At 39.0% G+C, this 23002-nt stretch overlaps 1 protein-coding gene across 1 annotated transcript in view; it reads left to right on the forward strand.

The window, feature by feature from the left end:
* The window catches only part of LOC107043807, a gene marked incomplete at its 3' end in the record, with an annotated part of 160725 nt that overhangs the window by 90376 nt on the left and 47347 nt on the right, over nt 1–23002 (forward strand).

Consider the following 23002-nt stretch of genomic DNA (forward strand, 5'->3'; position numbering starts at 1 on the left):
TCCTTAAGTATTAGAAATATGGAAAAATTCCAAGACAAAAAAAATCTTTAAAAAATTAAAGGATTTTTTGAGATAAAAAAAATGAAAATTGAAAATTTTTCCTTTTTTTTTGAAAATGTTTGTTAACAAATCCAAGGGAAAATTTGGGAAAATTCAGGAATGAAAATAAAGAGCAGAGAACGAAAAAAAATCAGCAATTTCTTCCATTCCCGTTGGGTGACTGAATCAAAAGTTATACTATGGCAAATTTTGGTTGAAAAATGATAAAAACGAGAAAAATGGGGATGGCTGAAAAATCTAAAAATTATTTTTAAAAAAATTCCTCTCGCGGAGACATTCTGTGAAGAGTCAAAATGCATCCTGATATTTTTCAGATTTTTTAATCAACATTTTCATATATCATTTGCATTTTGTTACTCAAATGGACTTCTCGGTGTTGGCGGAAAATTAGCTTTTCCGTGATGCAACTTTCAGCTCGCTTGGCGGTTTATCGGTTGAAATTAGGAATATGCCGCCAGTGACTTTTTTGTAGAAAATTTAATGCTCTACAAATTATGTCCTAGGGATTTTTATCCTATCTATCGTATTGTTCATGTATTATAAAATTTTCTGGTTATTCATATTGAGAATAATCCCATTTCCCCTCCTACCTCATCCAAATCCCATCTACTAATTTCCTACTGACGTCATAAAGATGTGGAACGCTATATAAATTCCCGTCTTTAATGTAAACTTCTTTTGCTTACGCTTTCGCCAGCGTAAGGCAAAAAAGGTCACGCGGACGCTTAATTTTGCATTTTTGCTTCCGAATGGAAGCATTGTAATCGACCAAATTTAAGTTTTCGATTTTTTGTGTTATATCAATGCATTATGATCCAAAAAGTCCGAAAATGCAATTTTTAGATCGCGTCTGTACGTGTGTACGTATGTATGTACGTATGTAACAAACTTTTCTTCAATTATTCTCCAGTTCAACAATGGAATTCAATCTTTTTTTTTTTCTCAAATGTAGGTCTTACTGAGCCCCATCTACTGCCATTAATTGAAATTCAATTCATTAACGAATTTGTAAAATTTTCGAATTTTTTCAAAAATCGTTTTTTTTACGATAAATAAAAAAAAAAGTTTGAAATTCATTAAATAACGGCTTAAAAAATTTGTTGACATGCCCTTTCGACCGAATTCGACGATGAAGACGATAGCAGTAATCATTACTGTGATTTTTGTGAAAATTTGCAAAAAATTTTTTTTTTTGACAATCAGAATTCCGCAGATATCTTTGGATTCCTGGCTTCGAATGAATTGTATCATGGCTTGAAATGTTTGTATTGATGCCCTTAAGTGGGAGTTGCACCATGGTTACGATAACTGCCTCCATTGATTTAAATTTTTTATGATAATTTTCAGAAATTTCAAATTTTTCATCAGTTTTTCCGAAAATTAGCTTTTTTATGGTTTCTTCAAATGTGATGTTACAAACTCAATCAATTATGAATAAATACATTTAAAAAAAATGATATTCTGTTGAAATTTTGTTATGATATAAATAGTATCATTCTTTCATTTGATTTATATAAGAATTTCAGGAATCGCTTATGGTATTCGAAAGTTTGTTGCCTTTCCATGATTGTAGAAAATACACTTACGTTGATTATTTGAATGAAAAAAAAACGGTTCAAATTCATTTAAGGTTAATCTATTTATGTAATAATTTTAAGGATTCATGCAAACCTGTTATGAGCAACTAAAATATCATTTTTTTAAAAACTGATATTTTAGTTATCTGGGGCTCATAACCCATGTTCTCTCCAGAAAACCCAGACAGAAATTACAAAAGAGAACAGGTGTAGACTTTAAATAATGACATTGCTAGTATTAATATTCCATTCCCATCTTCTTTGTAATCATTGTCGTCAGTAATTTTGGTATAATTGTTGGATCAAATTAATCCAGGAGGGTTATTGTGCCATGTAAAAATGTCAGATTTTTCTTGGGGGAAAGTCGATTTTCGCCAAAATCGAATTTTTTCGCCAAGTGAATGTTGATTCCGTATTTATTGGCCCGTCTAATGCCAATGAAACTCTTGGAGGTACCAGAAATGTCGAAATAAATTTTTTTTTTTTTTNTATTTTAGTTATCTGGGGCTCATAACCCATGTTCTCTCCAGAAAACCCAGACAGAAATTACAAAAGAGAACAGGTGTAGACTTTAAATAATGACATTGCTAGTATTAATATTCCATTCCCATCTTCTTTGTAATCATTGTCGTCAGTAATTTTGGTATAATTGTTGGATCAAATTAATCCAGGAGGGTTATTGTGCCATGTAAAAATGTCAGATTTTTCTTGGGGGAAAGTCGATTTTCGCCAAAATCGAATTTTTTCGCCAAGTGAATGTTGATTCCGTATTTATTGGCCCGTCTAATGCCAATGAAACTCTTGGAGGTACCAGAAATGTCGAAATAAATTTTTTTTTTTTTTCACCCGGAGCCAAAGTGTCAGATCTTGGATTTTGCCCGGGGGAAAGTCGACTTTCGCCAAAATCTAAATTTTTCGTCAAGTGAATGTTTATCCCGTATTCATTGGTCCGTCTAATGCCAATGAAACCCTTAAAGGTGACAGAAATCTCGAAATAAAAAATTTTTTTTTCACCCGGAGCCAAAGTGTCAGACCTTGGATTTTTCCCGGGGAAAAGTCTACTTTCGCCAAAATCGAATTTTTTCGCGAAGTGAATGTTCATTCTGTATTTATTCGTCCCTCTAATGCCAATGAAATCCCTGCAAGCGACAGAAAAGACGGAAAAAAAATTTTCATTTTCACGTGGGTCAAGGGTCAGATCTTGGATTTTCTCAGAGGGAAAGTCGACTTTCGCCAAAATCGAATTTTTTGGCGAATTCATTCAAGTATGCGTAAATAAAATTTTTCTATTAACATTGTATCGAAGTGCTGAGGGGAGAGATAGAACTGTAAAAAAGACAATCAGTTATATAGAAGAAAGGGATAATAAGAATAATGATGATGATAACATTCAACTAAGTTGAAAATCTGACAAAGTTAATTGAAAAGAAATCTTATTCAATTTAATAAAATAAAATAAACAATGAATTACACATGATAGAAGGAAATGGTGTGCAAAATAACCATTCGGAAGCATATTGCTAATTTACTAGCAAAAATAACTATACTATATGCAATAGAAGAGCAATTTCCCACTTGTTTAATTTTTTTCAACAATTTCTCGGGCTGCTAGAATCCCAAAAACTTAGTATGTGTTTTATATTATTTTTCCGCATGATATGCTATGATTTTTATCCTTCTTCTATCACCCTTGATTTCAGCCAAAATAAAGTCCTTATTTGACTGGCCTAATTGGCTGTTGCAGCGACATTCAAGCACGGAGTGCGCTGCCGTACTGCACGGCTAGGTCGCTACTGGAACCCTATGCGACACGGACGGTGCGCTCCCATTTTTTTTATTTTATCGATAATAATAATCATCAATTAGTTGGGAGAGATTATTATTCACTAACAAATCGTTAATCCTTCAATAATTAATTTGAATTAATACGTATAATATGAAGATTGTGAATTCTTAATTGACGGGATTTGAGGTTAAGGCAGACACAGAAAGGTCCATCCCGCATAAACCTCGCGCAGCTCTGTCTCGCGACCTCGCTGCGTACCTTTCTCCCGAGGCAAAATTTTACCGGGTCTCCCGACGGAGTTTCAACGTTTTGAACCTACATTGCTTTGATGTTCAAATTCTCCGCCGAATTTGAAAAACACTCAATATCCACCGTATATTAAACGTACTCTCAACGTCAATGACGTTTGTTTTCTGTTAACGAACATTGTAAGTTTCGATGTCTACATTTGATTGTATCAAGGTCATTATTGACGATAATTAAAAAATTCATTACCGTGTTAAAGACTCACGTAACTAAATTATTAGTGTTAGTACATTAATAACATTAGTTCGAAGTTCAAACAATCATGCGTCTGAAGGGTGAGTTGGGTCCAAGGGTCAGAAGGGTTAGTTGAGTATAAAGATCAATTGAGTACAAGGGTCAGATGGGTATAAGGGTGAGTTGAGTCCAAAAGATTACGCGAATCTAAGGGTCAGATAAGTGAAATCAGTTGAAATTGAATGTCAGTTGAGTTTAAAGGTGAGTTGAGCCTAGGGGTCAAAAGAGTACGAAGGGTCAGGCGAATCCAAGGGTCTGTTTTGTAAGGGTCAGATAATTACAAACCTCAGTTGAGTTCAACTGTCAGTTGAATTTAATGGCCAGTTGTGTGTAAGGGTCAGTTGAGTGTATGGGTCTGATGAATGCGAAGGCCCTATTGGGCCTGAGAGTCAGATGAGTCTAAGACGAGGATAAGGGTCAAATGAGTCTGAGGGTCAGATCGATTTTGAGGGTCAGGTGAGCCAAAGGTCATCTGACTTTTAGATTGAACTGACCCTGAGACTCAACTCATCTGACCTTTAGATTCGCCTGACCCTTCGTACTCTTTTGACCCTTAGGCTCAACTGACTCGTCGATTCGCGTAATCCTTCACACTCAACTGTCCTTTAAATCCGCCTGACCCTTTGTAGTTGTTTGACCCTTAGACTCAACTGACTCTTAGATTCGCCTGATCCTTTGGACTCAAATAACCCTTAGACCCATCTGACCCTTAAACTCAACTATCACTGAGACGCATCTAACCTTTAAACTCAACTGAGACTTCTACTTTGTAACGAGATTTTCTCGTTACGGTAAACTGTTTTACCAACACGAAAACCCATGAGTTAAAAATGGTTAGAGTGAGGGACAGAGAGAGGGAGCGACATCTAACGCCAGCTGAAGAAGCTGAGCGAGAGATGAGAGTGACATCGAATGGCGGTTCAAGTGAACTGCGCGTGAGGTGAACAGACCAATCAAATAATGCCAAGAGGCGTGGTTTGGGTGAAACCAGGCTTCTGAACATTATAGAGAGGCTGTCGATACCCTGTCGCCTTATCTAGAAACTCGCCCAGCTGTGTTTGGGGGAAACGGGCCAACGTACTGGCGTTCCAACTGTCGTCTTAGACTAGGGACCAACGGCTAAGTGAGAGGACTAGCGCCCCCTCGATTGCCGTCGAGCTGATTGGTGGTGGTGGGGTAATGGATGACCCACCGCCGCTGAGATGTTTAGACTAGGGGGAGAAGGCCCTAGTGGATTTCGAGACAGTCGGTGACAGGTACTGGAGTCGAGCGGATGTAAATCGTCCGGTCCTCGACGACGGTTGGAAGTGGCATTAATCCATTATGGATTATGGGGGTCCGTTGTGAGGACAAGGTCCGGAACAGCGAGAGAATGGGACGCTTCGGCGTCCCAAACAGAAGGATCGGATTACTTTGAGGACGTGGAGTGTTTTAATTCCATATTCTCAGGGATCCATCACTTCGGACGAAAGAAGTGGTGTTGGCGTGGATCCGTGGGCCGGAAGTTAGGCCGACTCCTGGAGGTCCGATCGCACGTACCTCCACGACGAGTACTGTGGGTGTTGGCCCGCGATGATAGTGCTTTTACCGAGCATTGAGGTTGAGTTGGGGTGGGCACAGGTGGGTGAGAACAAGTCTCCGGATACCTGTGTCGCATGTGCCTCTCAGTGTTCGGCGCTCTGAGGAGTGAGAAGGATTCGCAAGTGATGGTCGACTTTTCCAGAGTTGAGCCACTCTGGAGAGGAAAGGAATACGTCAGAGGAATGGAAACATCCTCGGCGAAAGATACATGGGGGAATAGCTCCTGGAAGATACGCTTAATCGCAGTCTCTCGGCTGAAAAGACGAGGAGCGATCGAGTGAAATACTCCTAGTATGGTGAACCTCGCCCACTCTACCGTTTTACGCTGATGCTGGCTCGGCATTGTTAGCCCCGCCACGAAAAGTCCTCAGGGTAGACGAGTTATCTTCTGAGGCCGGTTTACCGTTGGATTTTCCGTGAAAATCCAGCTGGCGCCCGACTTAATTGAACGATAGAGGAGATGCCCAAAATAGTTTGGGATATTTGCTGGTGGAGCACCGGCAAAAATCCTTTACAACTTATATGACCCATACTCAACTGACCCTTATATTCGCCTGACCCTTCGTACCATTTTGACTCTCAGATTCGTGTGATTCTTCGGGCTCGGCTGACCCTTATATCCATCTGGCCCTATACTGTAGGTTTTACGCTTATTGATAAAAAAAACCCATCTGGCCCTCAGACTCATCTGATCCTTAATTCTTTTGACCCTTAAACTCAACTGACACTTGAACACAACTGATCCTTAAACTCAACTGAGCCTTTTACGTATCTGACCCTTACTGAACTGACCCTTACATTCGCCTGGCCCCTCGTACTCTTTTGACCCTTAGGTTCAACTGACCTAAGGGTCAGTTGAACCTAAGATTCGCGTGATCCTTCAGACTCAACTATTACACTTATCGGATCTTTACACTCACTGACTTTTATATGAAAGGTCCGACCCTTAGACTTCTTAGATCTATATGGACTCTAATTCCCTCTCATCTCCTCCCTCTGCTCCTCTCCTCTTAATTTCCTGTATTACTCTATTTCCTACTTTCTTTCTGTTTTTTCCTATTTTTCTTCTTATTAGTTGCTTATATAAACGCGAAAAAAATACAACTCGCCACAAGGAACTGTACAGCTCAGAAGCATACCGGCATATCCTGCGATCACTGAGCTTGAGCAGTAGCGAGTAAAACCATGAAAAGGATGGGTGACCGAAAGGGAACACGGCAGAACTACAAGCAGGGATATCTCGAGAACCAATGGACCGATCCGTTTTTTTCTTTTTTTTTCATTTTTGTTTCACCGAGTTAATAATATTTATATTTTTGCCATTCTTCCATCGATTAATCTATGCAAGATTTAATCAATTAATCGATGGTAGAATGAAACTGGTAGTGTGAAGAGGGAAAGGGGGAGGAAGGAAGGAAAGAATGTACCGTGGAAGAACGTTGGGGATACGTTTAGTTTCAACCTAATTTCAACGTACAATCTGGAAAAAATGGAAAAAAGAGACGGTATTTACTTCGAAAGTAGGTTGAATCGGTGCATTTGAGCCTGTACACTGGACAACGTATTTTCAACGTCCTAAACCCACCAGTGGACCTTGAAACTACGTTGAGAGACCCGGTAAAATTTCGACTCGGGCTGAGGTACATCGCCACGCGACGTTTCTGCGCAATAAAATTTCTACTCGGGATGCGCCGGTGCTAGATTGTTTTTTTTTTTTGTTTCAACATGTATTCAAAAATTGTTGACGCAAAATAAAGGGAAATACCACGTCTCCTCCCAGATTTGCACCATGGGCATGAGGATGTTTTTTTCCTTTTTTTATTAAAAAAAAAATTTTTTCTGACGCGTAACATCTTTTTCGAGGAAATGTATCAGTTTTCCGTCACAGTATTACTTAAAATATCCACAGAATCTCACGTGTGGCGTGCTTGCTTTTTTCTCTAATATTTGAGAAAATCTTATCCCCTACAAAAACAATAGCAAGCACGCCATGTGCAGGATTCTGTGGATATTTTAACCAATACTGTGGCGGAAAACTGGTACATTTTCTACCAAAAGGTGTTGCGCATCAAAAATTGTTTTTTTTTAAATAAAAAAGCGTCATCGTTACTGTTCACTCACACAGTGTTAAGATACTGAGATGATTGTCGGAAATTTTTTAATCAAAAATAATCAAGAGTTTGTTAGATTCAATAAAAATGGTTATAATTTATTCACTGCACTTGCACACTTGATAACAACTAAAGTCTATGAGATTGAATTATTGCAATTAAATAGATATCAAAACGACGAGATTAAATTCAGAGGTATCGACGAGGAGTCCGTCGAATGCTCGATAATGTCGCGAGGACCGAAAGAATAACTATTTATGTCGAAAGACGGATATTGAATTTAACCGAAACGCGGTGTAATTCGTTTTATTTTTGAGCAAAATGACTTTAGTGACAGAATTGAACAGTTATAAACTAAGACAGATACTAACTTGAAAATGGGAGAAGCTAGGGTTTATGTACTGAGACACGGAAATTCAGAGGGCTGGGAAAACTGAGTGGTTAGGGACCGTTAAGCGCAATAATCATTAAGGTAGTTCTTCGAGACTTTCATGTTTGTAGGCATAAACCGGCTCAAATCTGATAACTGTTTTGAGTGGAGGGATTAGTGAGGCTATTAGCATTGACAAGCGATGATTGAAATTTATAGAATTCGGGAAAATATCGACTCTAATAAAATATCATCTTTAGTAAAAAGGATTTACTAGAGAGAATATTTCGACATTTTATTTGGGAAAATATTTCAAATGCATTGAAGTAATAGACGAGGGGAAAATTCGATTCGAGTGACGAGAGATGAGAGATTATAAATATTTCGCCGAACATCACCAAAAAGCGGTTTACGCGTGGGGAAATGAAATTCTAAAGAAATTTGGGATAGTTAATTCCCGGGACTGGTGAATTGAACATTTTGGAATAAAAATTAATAATTCGAAATAAAAAAAACTTCTGCGACGGAACAGTTACATTCTGATATTTTTTAAATTTTCATTCTGTATTTTCTACCAAATTTGAAAGAATATTTTCTGTAACATTTAATATGAAAAGATCAGTGTCCCAATCTTTCCTGCACGATAGCGGCAGAACAACCATCAATATTTTAGCGTTGATGAAAGCACTGCAATCGCTCAAATTTGAGTTTTCGATTTTTGTGTGTGTTGGAATAACTAAATATAGGCAGAAAAGTCCAAATATGCAATTTGAAGATAATATCTATGCGCTTGCATATGTATATGCACGCATATATGGGGCATTCCATGTCAACTCAGCCACCCTGAATTTTCCATGTCGACTCAGCCATCCTGAATTGTCATGCTCACAGTCAGGTACTACGTAAGTATATGCTTTCCGTAAATTTTTGTTCCTTCAACATCAATTGTTTATCTACAACATGTGTCAAAAGCTCAAATTTTTGAAAAATCATATCTCGCGAACTAATTGACGGATTTTAATGAATAAAAAACGATTTTTTCCGCTTTTTCATGTACCATTAGAAAAAATACGTCAGTACTGTGAGGACGAGTAATGACCCTTTTTCAGAGGTTTCAATTTGTCAAATTCCACTGTTACACAGGGGCCGGTCGAAAATCAATTGATTCTCTTTTTTCTTGATAAATAATAATAATCCCCAATTTTTTCGGGACATTTTGAAATGTGATATCGATATCTATATCGATACCCCCCCCCCCCCNTGCTAGATCGGGAAGGTGACGAATCAACTACGCGAGGCAACGGTTGCAAACTAGTAATTAGTTTATTGTCGTGATCTGAGTATGCACAGGATGAGTCGGTGGCATGAATGTATTATATATACAGGTGAGGTGGAGATGTCCACCGAGTGGCGAGAGCCACACGACTACTAAGCGGGAGCGATTGCGACACCTGGGACGTGCGTATGTTCCTCAGGTGTGTGTGTATAAGAGCGGTGCGATACGCATCTCAGTGTGGATGTAGCGAGCCGCTACATGACTCCCTGCTTTATTAAAAAAAACGTAGTTTTTTCTGTAACAAAAAGAAAAAAATTAAAAAGAACAAGACAATGTCAAGCATCAGCTTGAAAAATGTTGTTGATGGAGGTGACTGCGGCACCCTAGCTGCTGCTAGGCGTGGGCTGTTATCCGAGTTGTTGCTGTTCCCGAGTCCAAGTGTTGATTCGCAGGAAATATGCATGAGATCCGCGAAGATGAGCGACAGGGCTTGTTGAAATAAACGATGAGATGAATCCCTGTGTGAATGCTCGTGTGTGTGAACGCAGATGTGTCAGTTTCAACGATGTGTTTAGGGGAGATGAGCTCAGTGAGTCGGCCCGATGCTCTCAACGCTGCTATCGGAGTAATTCGGCATGAGGTTACTTTCTTCTCTCCCTCATGCGTGAATATCGCTGCGAACCTAGCGGGTGAGGTTTCCATCCTCGTTGGCCCGTGCCGCGCGTGCGGTGTCCATTGTCGCTGTATATGCCTCGTACCAGCGGAGTACTCGATAAACCCTGGTGGTAGAGGTGAATGCTGCCTGTGTGATGTGTGGACTATTTGTAGGAACAGAGTAGCAAAGTCGGAATGTTGACATCCGATGCACTCCCCGTTTGTATCGCGTTTTGAACGGGAGAAATTCGATCGTTGACACGGCGCGTTTCAGAGAATCACAAAATAATTGAAAGGAAATTATTACTAACGGAGATTAAATGCTAGATTATTTACAACAGTGGTTGCCCTCTGAATAAAGTCGTTAGAAGTCTTTATTGTAGCTCTAACACAGCACAACGTTCATTGGGTGCTCCGCAATGTGTTAGCGGGTGCGAGAGAGACAACACTATACTCGGTACATGTGCACTTGGCCGCGGTAGTTAGCGAGGCGGGAATCACACACAAACTAACAAATTGAACCGCGTTGCCAGGCGACCGGTGTGTCTGATTTGCGTGCGCACTGAAGCTGTGCGTGCGCAGCAAGTTGGAGAAGACGTCCGAGTATCGACATTTTTTTTTAAATAGTTAATTGGGCTGGTATATTGTAGTAGACTGAATATTAATAGTACATTTGGTGTTCAGATAAAAGAAAATATAAATGCGTATATATAATATGAATCATTAGCAAGTGCTCTCGCCAAGTGCTCTGGGCGAACTGAACTGTTCGTCACATCCCGGTGCAGGTTTCAGACTATCTTCCGTCATTTGTTTAGTCTGGCCTGATTCCTGGTAGGACTCCATGATTTGCGTCTCATCAATACGATATTTGTACGATATTTGAATTGCGTCTCATTTTTTTCGTAACATTCGGCCTGCCTGACCATGTAGCACGTCCTCGACTTGTTATTCCAACATTATATCCTAAAATTTCAGAAAGAGAAGAAAAAATTTATGTATCCATTCAAACACTGAAGCCAAGGAGTGGAGATAATTGGGTCTCAATCAACATTTCACAACGAGTGATCAATTCTTCCAGAAGCATCCATCGAGTTGAACAAAACTAGACTCTTCCCGTCTAAAGGCACGCGCACTCGTTTTACTCGTTGTACTCGCGCTTCCCTTTGGTGTTGAGTGAGAAACTGCCTCACACACAGTTTCCCGGTATCGGAACCAATGTAGGATTCGAGGTGGTGGTAGATCGGCAAGGTAACGAATCAACTACGCGAGGCAACGGTTGCAAACTAGTAATTAGTTTATTGCCGTGATATGAGTATGTACAGGATGAGTCGGTGGTATGAATGTATTATATATACAGGTGAGGTGGAGATGTCCACCGAGTGGCGAGAGCCACACGACTACTAAGCGGGAGCGATTGCGACACCTGGGACGTGCGTATATTCTTCAGGTGTGTGTGTATGAGAGCGGTGCGATACGCGTTTCAGTGTGGATGTAGCGAGCCGCTACACCCCCACCCCCCCCTCACCACTAGTGAGACAAAAGTTTTTTTGCATAAAAATTTTTTTTTTCGGCATTAACGGCTATAATTAGTAAAATCACATTGTCAATTCATCACTTATACTCGTATGGTGAATCATCCACATAACCAATGATATAACTACATTGCAGGCCTAAAAATAGGAGAAGCATAATTGTTTTAACATTATTTTGAATAATGAACATTGAGTTTGGGGAAGAATGTTATCCAAAACCTATAAATTTTCTCATCAGATCCCTACTCTGTTAGAGAAAAAAAATGAAATTTCAGGTTTCAATTCAGTGAAAATTCCAGAATTTTAACTACCACAAAGACGAAAATTCCTGAATTTATTTGAAATTCAAATGAATTTTTTCTGAAATCTGAAATTTCATGATTTTTTTCCCCCTAAATCGCATTCAGTGTTGATGTCCTGAAAATTGATGTATATATTTATCGGAATTTTCTGATTTGTCACTCATTTTCAGAGGAAAATGCAATTGAAATTCATAGTTTATAGAAATTCCTTGAAATTTCAGTAGAAATTCAATTTGCTAAAAATTTCGGGAAAGTACACCGGAAATTTTAGATGGAAATTTTTAGTAGTGATGTGAGCGATGTCAATAATTAAATACTGATGTTGATAAATATTGGGATAAGTGGTTATTAAATGATTAAACACACTGGATATTGTGACGAGGCATATTCATTTATTTTTTATTATTTTTCTACATATTTTTTCCCACTACACACTGCCCCTGAAAGGTAAATCCCGCCACCGTTGGATACCCCTTCCCCAGACTTTTCCCCTCATCGCCCCTCTACCCCTGCTCCTGGACATCACGAAAACATCAGCCGAAGGAAGACATCAGTTCCGGCCCCACCCGATCAATTGGAGAAGCCATCGCCTCCTGGAAATTCCCCATAGTAGACCCCCGAATATTCAACACCAGCAATAATCCCTTGCGAGACATCCCTGGATTGTGGTCATCGTCACCACTCACCCGTGCTGATTGGCCCCGATTGCTCCCGAATTAAAACCCGAAGGACATCGACACCTGACGAACCCCCACGAATCGCGAAGGAAAAGAAGAGACCGTCACTCGTGCAATAGCTGCCCCGTGAGTCGTCACGTGCCCCGAAAGTTAATAGTGAATACAGTAGAATTCGCCCGGAAGTTATTTGGCGGATAAAAAGAGGACTTTTGATACATCGAGCTCATCCCAGCTCTAGTATTGGTGCCCAGGAAACCCCGAGGTGGAAAGGAGGCTCTCCAGGAAAACGCCCTGGTATTTTGAAGGAGTGCAAGGCGCCGGTGGAATTCCACGTGTTCGCCAGAGTGAAGTCCCATCGTGAGTACGAGTTACCCCCCTCATTTTCCCTCTTGACCCCACAATATTACCCTTCATACCCCCCAACGATGAGCCTACACTCTTTGTTTTTTCCCCATTTAGTTATTCTTTTTATATTTAGTTGCATTCCCTCGACACGACTAGCTTCTCCCCTTTTTCTGCATTAGAATCACTCCCCTTTTTACGTGTACAAAAGTTGCCTGGCCTTACCCATAACCCTAGATCCAAGTAAAAGGCATCACAAACGTCTTACGATGATCTATTATGTAAATTGATAGAAATATAGATATTCAGTTAATTTTATCCCTCATTTGTCCTCATTATTTAATTGCCCTAAATCCCCCTTTTAGGAAATAATAATAATTAAATATTGAAAGGTCACAATATGTAGATATATATAGTTTATTAAGGCAAGTCTCTCGTCGATGCTTCTCAGTCAATGTGCTTGGCACGAATGTGGCGTGATCACCACGGCAACGGCTTGGGACGGGATCGGCGCATGCGCACGATCACGTCCCTCTACAATAACGCACAGTATGAACGTAGAGTTAACGTATAAGATATATATATATATGGTATGTGAGGATCAGAGCTGGAGCCACTTCCAATAATCCCTCCCGACTGCTTCTGGATCCTCAATTTCTTTGGAGTTTCTTAATCATCTACTCTTTTTTTTCCCTAAACAAACATATAAACAGCAATTAAATATTCACATTCATTATTTTATCAACTTGACGTTTATGCAAATCAAACGTCAGAGGTTTAGTAATCACGTCGGCTAATTGATTTCTCGAACTAATCCATTTAACTTTTATCAGATTAAGCTTCACACATTCTTTGATGTGGTGAGCTTTCACGTCAATTATGTTTCTTAATTTATTCCCCCCACTAATCTCTGTGCTACTCGTCGCTGCCATGTTATCACACCACAACGTCATTGGCAACTGGGGTGGAAAAATTAGTTTTAAAGAGTTGAAGATAGATAACAACTCTTGACTCGCTTCACTCATCGCGACATATTCAGCCTGGCAAGTAGATAGAGCAACGTACGATTGTTTGTGAGTTCTCCAAATAATTGTGTCACCGTACAGTTTAATTACATAACCGCACGTTGTTAGAGATCCTTTGCAGTCAGCGAAACTAGCATCAGAGTATGCTTCAATCGCGTCAGTCTCACCTGGATATCTCAGACCCAGAGCAGATGTACCTTTCAAGTACCTCAGTACTCTTCTAACCATTTTCCAATCCTCATCTGTTGGATTCATCTGGTGTCTGCTTAGTACATTGACTGCATAGGAAATATCGGGTCTTGTCGTATTGGCTAGATATAATAAGCTACCAACAATCTCTCTATATGGACAGTTCATCTTTTCATTTCGTAAAACAAAAATCTCACTATCAACATCATACTCTCTCTGTTTTCGCTCGTGATTAGACGCCTGTGTTGTCAACATTGGAGTTCTTTGAGGATGGGAATCCTCAAATCCATATTTAGTTAATAATTTCTGTACATAATTTTCTTGACTCAATTTAAGAATTTTGCTTTCGCGATTGCGTTTAATTCAAATGTTTAAAAATTCTTTAGGTTCACCTAACACTGTCATTTCAAATGCATAACTCAAGGCTGTTTTAACTTCGTCAAGTTTACTTTTATCATTGCTTGCCACTATAATATCGTCGACATACAACAGCAAGATCAAAAGTTTATTATCAAGACTCCAAGTAAATAAACAAGGCTCTAGATCAGAGTTAACAAGACCAACGCTAAGAGCAACTTCACTGAATTTTCTGTTCCAACGTTTTGGGCTTATTCGAAGTCCATAGAGAGACCTTTCCAGCTTACAGACTTTCGTCTTCCTATCCAGATCCGAATGTGGAGTTCCCTCAGGAATCGCCATGTAAATTTCCTCCTCGATTTCACCATTTAAGAATGCCGTCTTTAGATCTAGTTGACATGTTTCTAAATCATATTTGTTAATAATTGCAAATACGGCCCTGACCAAATTCATTCTTGATACTGATGCATAAATCTCTCGTAATTCGGAAACATTTCGATCTTTAAACCCTCGAATGACTAGTCTGGCTCTATGTCTTATTTTCTCAGCTGCTTCTAATTTACGTTTAAATACCCATTTTGAATCAATTATATTAGCTTTCTGACCTATTTTGTTACTGATGGGTCGATCTACGATTTTCCAGACTTTATTTTTATCCATTGAATTCAACTCGTCGTCTACTGCTGCAGCCCATTCTTGTCTACTCTTTGCATAGCTTCTTTAAAACTTATCGGATCTGAATTTATGTCAGCCAGAAGAGCATGACATATCTCGTCAGTTGAATTGTCCAAGCCTATTTCATCCTCACCCTGTGATAAACACGCCAAAAGTAATCCTGAATTCAAGTTCTCATCGATTGGTAATTTCGGGGGATTTGTTTCGCTAGATGATTTACTTTGTTCTTTTATTTCTGACCCTGGGTGTACCTTCTTAGGTCTACCTCTTTTCCTCTTAGATACTCCCTCCGATTTTAATACCCCTTCCAGATCATTCTCACTCTTATCAAAGACTACAAACCAATCACTTTTATTTATTACTTCTTGAGCATCAGGAGAAACCTCAATTTCACTTCTATCATATTTATCACCATAAACTTTCTTTTCATTTAATCTCATATGTCTACTTTCATAGAATTTTCCATCCTCGGGTCTTAGCAAAATATAACCCGTAGGTGTATATCCTACCAAGACACCCCTCATACCTACTGCCGTGAATTTCGGTCCAGTTTTCCTCTGGACTTTTATGTACGCTAAACTGCCGAATCTTTTAATTTGGTTAATTTCGAAACTATGTCCTGGTGCAAACTCTTCCAGTGGTGTTTTCATCCCATTTGATTTGTGAGGAGTTCGATTGTACGCGTATACAGCAGCAGACAGAGCCAGATCCCACATGTTCTCTGGTAATTTTGCATGAAACATATACGCTCGAATCTTCTTCTGAATTGTCTGATGAAACCGTTCCGCAACCCCATTATGTTCAGAAGTGTCAGGACTTGCCAATTGTAACTCTGCACCCAAAGCCTTCAACACTTCAATTGTTTGACCTCCAGTAAATTCAGTGCCCTGATCTGACCTAAGATAACGAACCTTCGCATCATGACCCAGTAGATTTCTACCACTCCTAACAAACATTTCTAAACACTGACTAGTTTGACTTTTAGTTTTCATTGGGTACGCCATAGCGAATCTGGATTTGTCATCTATGAATACTGATATAAACCTGTATCCTTTCGGATGTGAGGTTATGGGGTTATTGGTCCCATCTGATCTGGGGTTATTGGTCCCATCACGTCAGAATGTATTATTTGCAAGGGTTCAGTTGCTCGATTTCTTACTTTGGGGAATGGCAATCTGTTAAATTTTGACGCCATACAGACCTCACAATCCAAAAGAGACTTGTCAAAAATCACATCCTTTCATTTTTTATTATTAGGAAATTTTAATTGAATGGCTTTGAGATACGCTATTGACGCATGTCCAAATCTAGCGTGCCACAGCAAGGCTTTATAATTTCCCTGTATTTGATCTTTTTCGTCTGTAAAAATATCAAAACTTTCAGTACTAGTTTCACATCGTAATTCATCTGCGTTATTTAACTTTAGCCCGGTGGCCTGGCGTAGTGGTTAAGGCCGTTGCCTCACAACGGATAGGTTCCAGGTTCGATTCCTGGCCGGGTAGAATGGTGAGATCTAACCATTTTTAAAGTCTTCATCAATCGCCATATAGTCTCATCAGACTCGAAGCGATATAAAATAAGCATAAAAAAAAAAAAAAATTTAACTTTCTGCCCGAAATTGAAAAATCAAAGTTTGATTGTACTTGTTGATCAAGAGCCGGTTTAGACTCAATTTCAGTTTTTAAACTTTCACTAGTCTCCACCTCATCCAGTTCATTATTTTTAACTTCTTTTAGCAAATCCTTGCTCCTGTCATTATTTTCAATTGAATTATTTTTGTTTGTTTCTTCATTTAACCTTGCTGTAACACTTCTAGTCATCTGTCTTTTTATTTCTGCGTTATCACCTAAAATGTTCACTATAACTCTTCTGTTCACATGTCTTTGTAGATTTTTATTGACTTGACTTTGTTTATTTATTTCCAACTCGACTATCCAGTGTGGTTTTCTGTACACACTGGAAATAAATAATTCGTTTGACTCTGGATTGAAAATGTCTATTCGTTTGTCATCTAGATAAATCGCGAGACCCATTTCTGCGAATCGTCTTAATGATAGCAAGTTAGCTTGAAGGGCATCTGCAAACAAAACCTCGTTTATCTTAAATTTCTGACCATTTAACAATTCTATTTCTATCTCACCCACTCCCTCCGTTCTTAAATCTGCATTTTCATTTTTATTAGCACATTTAATCACTCCTTTACTTCTTTCATCAATTGATTTAAATATCAATTTTGAATTTGTTAAATGTTCGGTTGCCCCAGAGTCAGCTAGAAATGTTGTGATAAACTTGTCTTCCTGAATTTTTACATCTGCGTTCATGGCATTGCCTTTGCATAAATTATTAGTTTTGAACATAATTGACTTACCCTTTATCATTTACTCCTGACCCTTTATTCTGCTCCTCCTTGCTTGCTTTCAATTGAGTATTGTTGTTTGAAAATCCATAGCCTCCCCTACCCCTCGTCCTGTCGAATCTACCCCTTTTCACATTTCCTGACCCAGTCTCGTCCTTATTTTTTATTTTCCTCTTCAATGAACCAATTGCCCTCCCAGATCCACGAAAACCTCCTCTACCACATGAATAATTTAACCTAGGTACAGACTCTGGCTTGTAATTTAACTCACCCGACTCAGGACATTCGAACCTGGTGTGCCCATACTTGTGACATTTGTAGCACATTTTCCCCTTTCCGTTACCGGGGCAGTTCTTCCCAATGTGACCCTTGTCGCCGCAACTGTAGCACCTTAATTCGCTCAAGGTCATATTCGCTGCCCTAACCTCATCCACTCCAGTTTCGGTTTGCTTTCTCGTCGCCTCTTCCTGCATAATTACCAGTTTCAATTGTTCATAAGTTGGAGGGTTTTCCCTTTTTATTTTAGCTGTGGACCACTTTTAGTACTGTACCATTGGTACAGCTTTAATAACTGCATTATTGAACGCGTCTCTAATTTCGTCTGGGGACAAAGGGTTAGCATTTTCTGAGGTTTCATATTTACGAATGGCCTCCTCAAACTTCTCACAAAACTCTGTTGCTGTCGTCTGACCAATAGCATATTTCATGGTTGAGATCTCCTGTCTCACCGTGTACGAGGAAATGTTGTTTTCAAATCTTTGTATTTCTTTTAGTTTATTTAAAATTTCAATTGGATCTTGAATATTGACCTTTGAATGATAGTTTTTATCGATGTGATTAATTAAAATATCTCTAACTTTGTATTTCTGATCTTCAAGAACATTTTTATCTCCTTTAAATTCACTTTTATTTTCGAGAATGTGAAGAAGTTTGTGAGACCCAACCTCAGACTTGAAGAAGTCATAGAAGTGTTCAAATCTAGTGTTGGAATCTAATTTATATTCTCTTTTTACAGCTGACCCTTTGTCCATAAAGCTTTGTTTAATAGAGTCAGCCACCCATTTGACACTTTTATCCTGATTGCCTCCTCCAATTTGACTCAGAAATTGTGATTTAAATTCATTAATCTGCTTTTTAATTAATTCCCTAGTTTTCTCATCCAATTTGTCCGTTTCATTCTCATTTAATTCATTGACAACTTTAATGTTCTCGTCCAATACCTCTTCAGAAGACTCTCCAGACTCAGCCCAGACCATTAAGTTTTCCAGATTTGTTTCAATTTTGGTTAGTCTCTCTTCCTTATTATTTTTTATGTCACCTAATTCTTTAACTACGTCATTGAGTCTGTCCCAGATAAAACGAGTGGTGTGTCTGGAGATTGGCGATCTCCTTAAGAGTGTCAGTTACTTTGTTAAGTTTGTCAATTGTCAAATTTAACTTCTCTTCCACTGGAACATTAGATTTGGTATTGTTAGAGTTAGTTTTCGCAGGATCTTTTGAGGGTTTTGGTATCGTGTTCCTTATTACAATTTTAGGTTCCACGTATTCGATTTCTGTCACTTGGGGTTTAGATTTACCTGATTTGAGACTGTTCATTACTACTGGGTTTTCTTCATTTCCACTCGTCTGTTGCTCATCTGTTTTCTCATCGACTCTTCCAGTTTTCTCACCCCCGTTCTTACTCACCTCGTCCTTTGACTCCTCCCTCTCCTCAGTAGTAATGTTTGGATGTTCATAAATCTTGGGTACAATAGCTGGTGTGTCCATGAGGACACATTGCTCGTGCTCGTCCACCACGGCCCTCCACTGAGCATTTAGCAGCATTTTTGCACCTGTTTATTTTATTTAAATATTTTATGATTAATTACTTATATTGCTCCTCTGCTGAAAACGTTGAACTCAATCTTACTCCGCATTAGAGCCTCGAACAAAAATAAGAATTGTACTCAAAGACTAATTTATGCTCGAGGGATAATTAGTTTCATACTTCGTACGATCAAACGTATTACTTCTAATCATCCTTGTAGAACATCCAGATTATAAAATTTCAAAATCAATTCTTTTAAACATATATGTATTTTGGTTTTATAACTAGTATTTGTTTTGATTTTATTTTATATTAATTCGAATTTTTCCTGTACCATTTAACTTTGTGAAAATATTTGCTAGCCAATATTCTCACTGGCACCTTTTCAAAATACTTTTTAAATTAATTGTTTCTCGTCCTGTCCCTTTTCCATCATTCAAATCAACTCACCCAACTTGTATTTGTGTTTGTCTGTTTGTATCACTATAGTACTCTCTTCCAATCCTATAGTGACATCCTCACCCCTGTGTAGATCGTCTAGTCCAAACATGTATGTTAGTTCTTCCCAGAACTCCATTAACGCATCATCTGTGATAATTTAGAGAAATTAATCATTTTTATCGAGAAATTTTATTATAAATAATTTCTTTCCTTTTCGTCTGCTTAATTTATTCATTTAATTAATGAATCTTGAGATAATTTCTTTTCTCATTAAATTTCTCTTAATTTATTCAGCAAATTAATCCTTAAGATTATTTGCCCCCTTTTTCGTCAGCATTTCTTGTTATGGCACTGTCTTGATATTTCGATATTACTACGCGCCGCCATAGCGATGGCCTGTTGCTTCGGGGACTACTTTCCGTATCACCTTCCCTTCCATATACATATATATATGTATATGGTATGTGAGGATCAGAGCTGGAGCCACTTCCAATAATAAATTCTTGAGTGGTTATGAAGATGTCATAGAAATCGAAAGCGTGCAATAGCTCAGTCAATAGGGCGAAGAACTCAATTCGTTCAGTCGGATTCGAATCCCACGTGTGTTCAATTTTTTCTCTGTATCATTGACTCAGCCAGCGTCAACTCTCGTCCTTGATGAGCGTAAAGAAATGAAAAATAATACGACACGCAGCCAGGAAAATTAAACGTTGTCTGATTGTTCTTGGAAGAAGACCTTGTATTTCTCGTACACTTTCAATCGGATTGCGATGTTCCACAAATAATCAACACAATATAATTCGCTGTCCAGGGGGATGAAAGGGGGAAGAGGAGGCAAGCGGTCTGAAAAACTACAGATTTTGTAGAATCGTGTTTCCATACAACCTCCAAGGGTTACAATGAGTACGAATCTAATTAGTTGTCCTGAGACTCTTGCTCCTGCAATATCATCCCTCATGCCCTCTCTGTTCAGTGTGTGAAATTTCCTCCAGAAATTGACTGAATCGTTATTCTCCTTCAGTTGTTTGTCAGTTTGGATCGAGGTATGTAATCTGTTTGTCTGTCATGTGCCAGTAGAGAAGTTATAAAATAGAAGGAGTTCATTTTTATTTTTCAATGGATAATAAATTATCATAGTCACGAGTACATTCATGAAAGAAAGTGTACATACAGTTGTTGTTGTGGACTTGTTGAGCGCTAAATATAGAGTCACCACATGTTCTTCTGAAATCACTCCCTTCTGAGATAAATGGACCATTTATGAGAATGTCGGAATAGATTCAATGGTCTTCATTACTAACTCCATATTGATGGCTTCATTAATCTAATATTAAGCTATCCATAGGACTGATCAACTCATTTTTTTCATAAGATGCCCCATGCCGAGAGATGTGCTAGTCCAATGCGCGCCCCTGGAGAGAGAGGTCACGTTGGAAAAGGTCTACGTGTAATTTCGGAATCGTTACGGAAAAAATTTTCATCCTTGCCGGGGAATGCACGACTGTGTATCAATTGTACAACGAAAGCTGCCACTTATATTCCTAGCCCAACACCCCTCTAATTTTCATCCACACATTGAAGCCTTCCCTCCGATATCTGATTCAACAGCGACTGGAGACTTCGATGATCCTTCCGGGTACTCTTCAAATCTTACACCATTCGTGGCGGACATTTCTATCGGTAGTATCACAAACAGTTCATTAAGATCTGGTAATTCTTTCCATTCAGTTGATTCAGTTGAAGCGTTCGATGACCCAATGGAATCGACGATTTCTCAGTAGATGAAGATTCAGACAATGAAGTGAGCAGGAGAACAGTAGAACATTCACGTTCTCCTCGAGAAGTTGAGCTGGACGAAATATTGAATGGCCTGAAAGAAGAATTTGAGAGTACGGAGGGATGCGCTGAACGTCTACAAATTTTGATAGTCGCTCCATTCTCATGGAATACTCAGAAAGTGAGTGAAGAATTTGGAACCATGACACACATGGCTCAGAGAGCGAAAAAATTGAGACAAATGAGAGGAGCATTGGCTTCGGCCGTCGCGAAAGCAGGAAAATCATTACCCGATAAAACTATTGAGAAAGTCGACACGTTTTACGAGAATAACAGTAGAATTATGCCAGGAATTAAAGATAAAGTATCCGTTAGAATCAACGACAAGAAGAAAATTATGCAAAAAAGGCTGGTATTTGAAAATTTGTCAGATCTGCATCAACAATATGAAACTTCTCATCCGAAATTTCCTGTGGGGTTCAGTAAGTTTGCGGAGTTGAGACCGAAACATTGTGTATTGGCAGGAACGAGTGGTACGCACGTTGTCTGCGTCTGTACGTACCACCAAAACTGCAAATTGATGTTGGATGCCATCCATATTTTCACTCTCACAGAAGATTCAATTTCTCCTCCTTACGAACTACAAAGATTGTCTCCCGAAGCTCATGTGTTCCAATCCAATACCTGCGTGCCATTTAGATGAATGCCGAAACTGTCCGGGAGTTGATGTGCTATCACTTGAATTGAAAAGATTACTTTGTAACTACGCTATAATTGAAACTGTGGAATTCAAAACGTGGCAAACTGTGGATAGAGCAACATTGCAGACTCAGAAACTCCCAGCAAGTGAATTCATTGATTTACTTTGTGAACGATTGAAAGCGTTGAAATCTCATCATTTCATTGCCACTGAGCAAACAGCCTATGTGAAAGAGCGAAAGGAGAATTTAGTTGAAGGAGAGATTCTGATTCAGTGTGATTTCTCCGAGAATTATTCCTTCATTTCTCAGGACGCGGCTCAATCATTTAATTATAATAATGACCATTGCACTGTACATCCAGTGGTCTATTATTATCGTCAGGGGAGTGATACTCGCCATCGAAGTCTAGTCCTTCTATCTGATAGTCTTGTCCACGATACTGCTGCGCTTTACGTGATGCAAAAAATTTTGATAGAGCACATAAGAAAAGTCTGTGAGATGGTGACAAAATTGATTCATGTTACCGATGGAGCTGCACAACATTATAAGAATCGGTACCAAATCGCAAATCTGTGGGGCACCACAAAGATGATTTTGGAATTGAAGCGGAAACTCATTATCATGCGACTGCACATGGTAAAACGGCATGTGATGGAGTAGGCGCAGTTTTGAAGAGGGGAGCGAGGCGAAAGAGTCTGAGGATAACTCAAGGGGAACTTATCCTCACACCTAGTGATCTGTTTCGCTGGACAAAAGATCACTTCAAAGATCTTGATGTATTTTCTTATAGTAAAGAAGAACACAAAGTTATCCAGGACAGCTTAAAACAAAGATTCAATAGTGCAAAGGCCATTCCAGCCATCTAAA

This window comes from Diachasma alloeum, unplaced genomic scaffold (genome assembly GCF_001412515.2).
Source record: "Diachasma alloeum isolate Michigan unplaced genomic scaffold, Dall2.0 Dall_scaffold_00629, whole genome shotgun sequence".
Classification (NCBI taxonomy): domain Eukaryota; kingdom Metazoa; phylum Arthropoda; class Insecta; order Hymenoptera; family Braconidae; genus Diachasma; species Diachasma alloeum.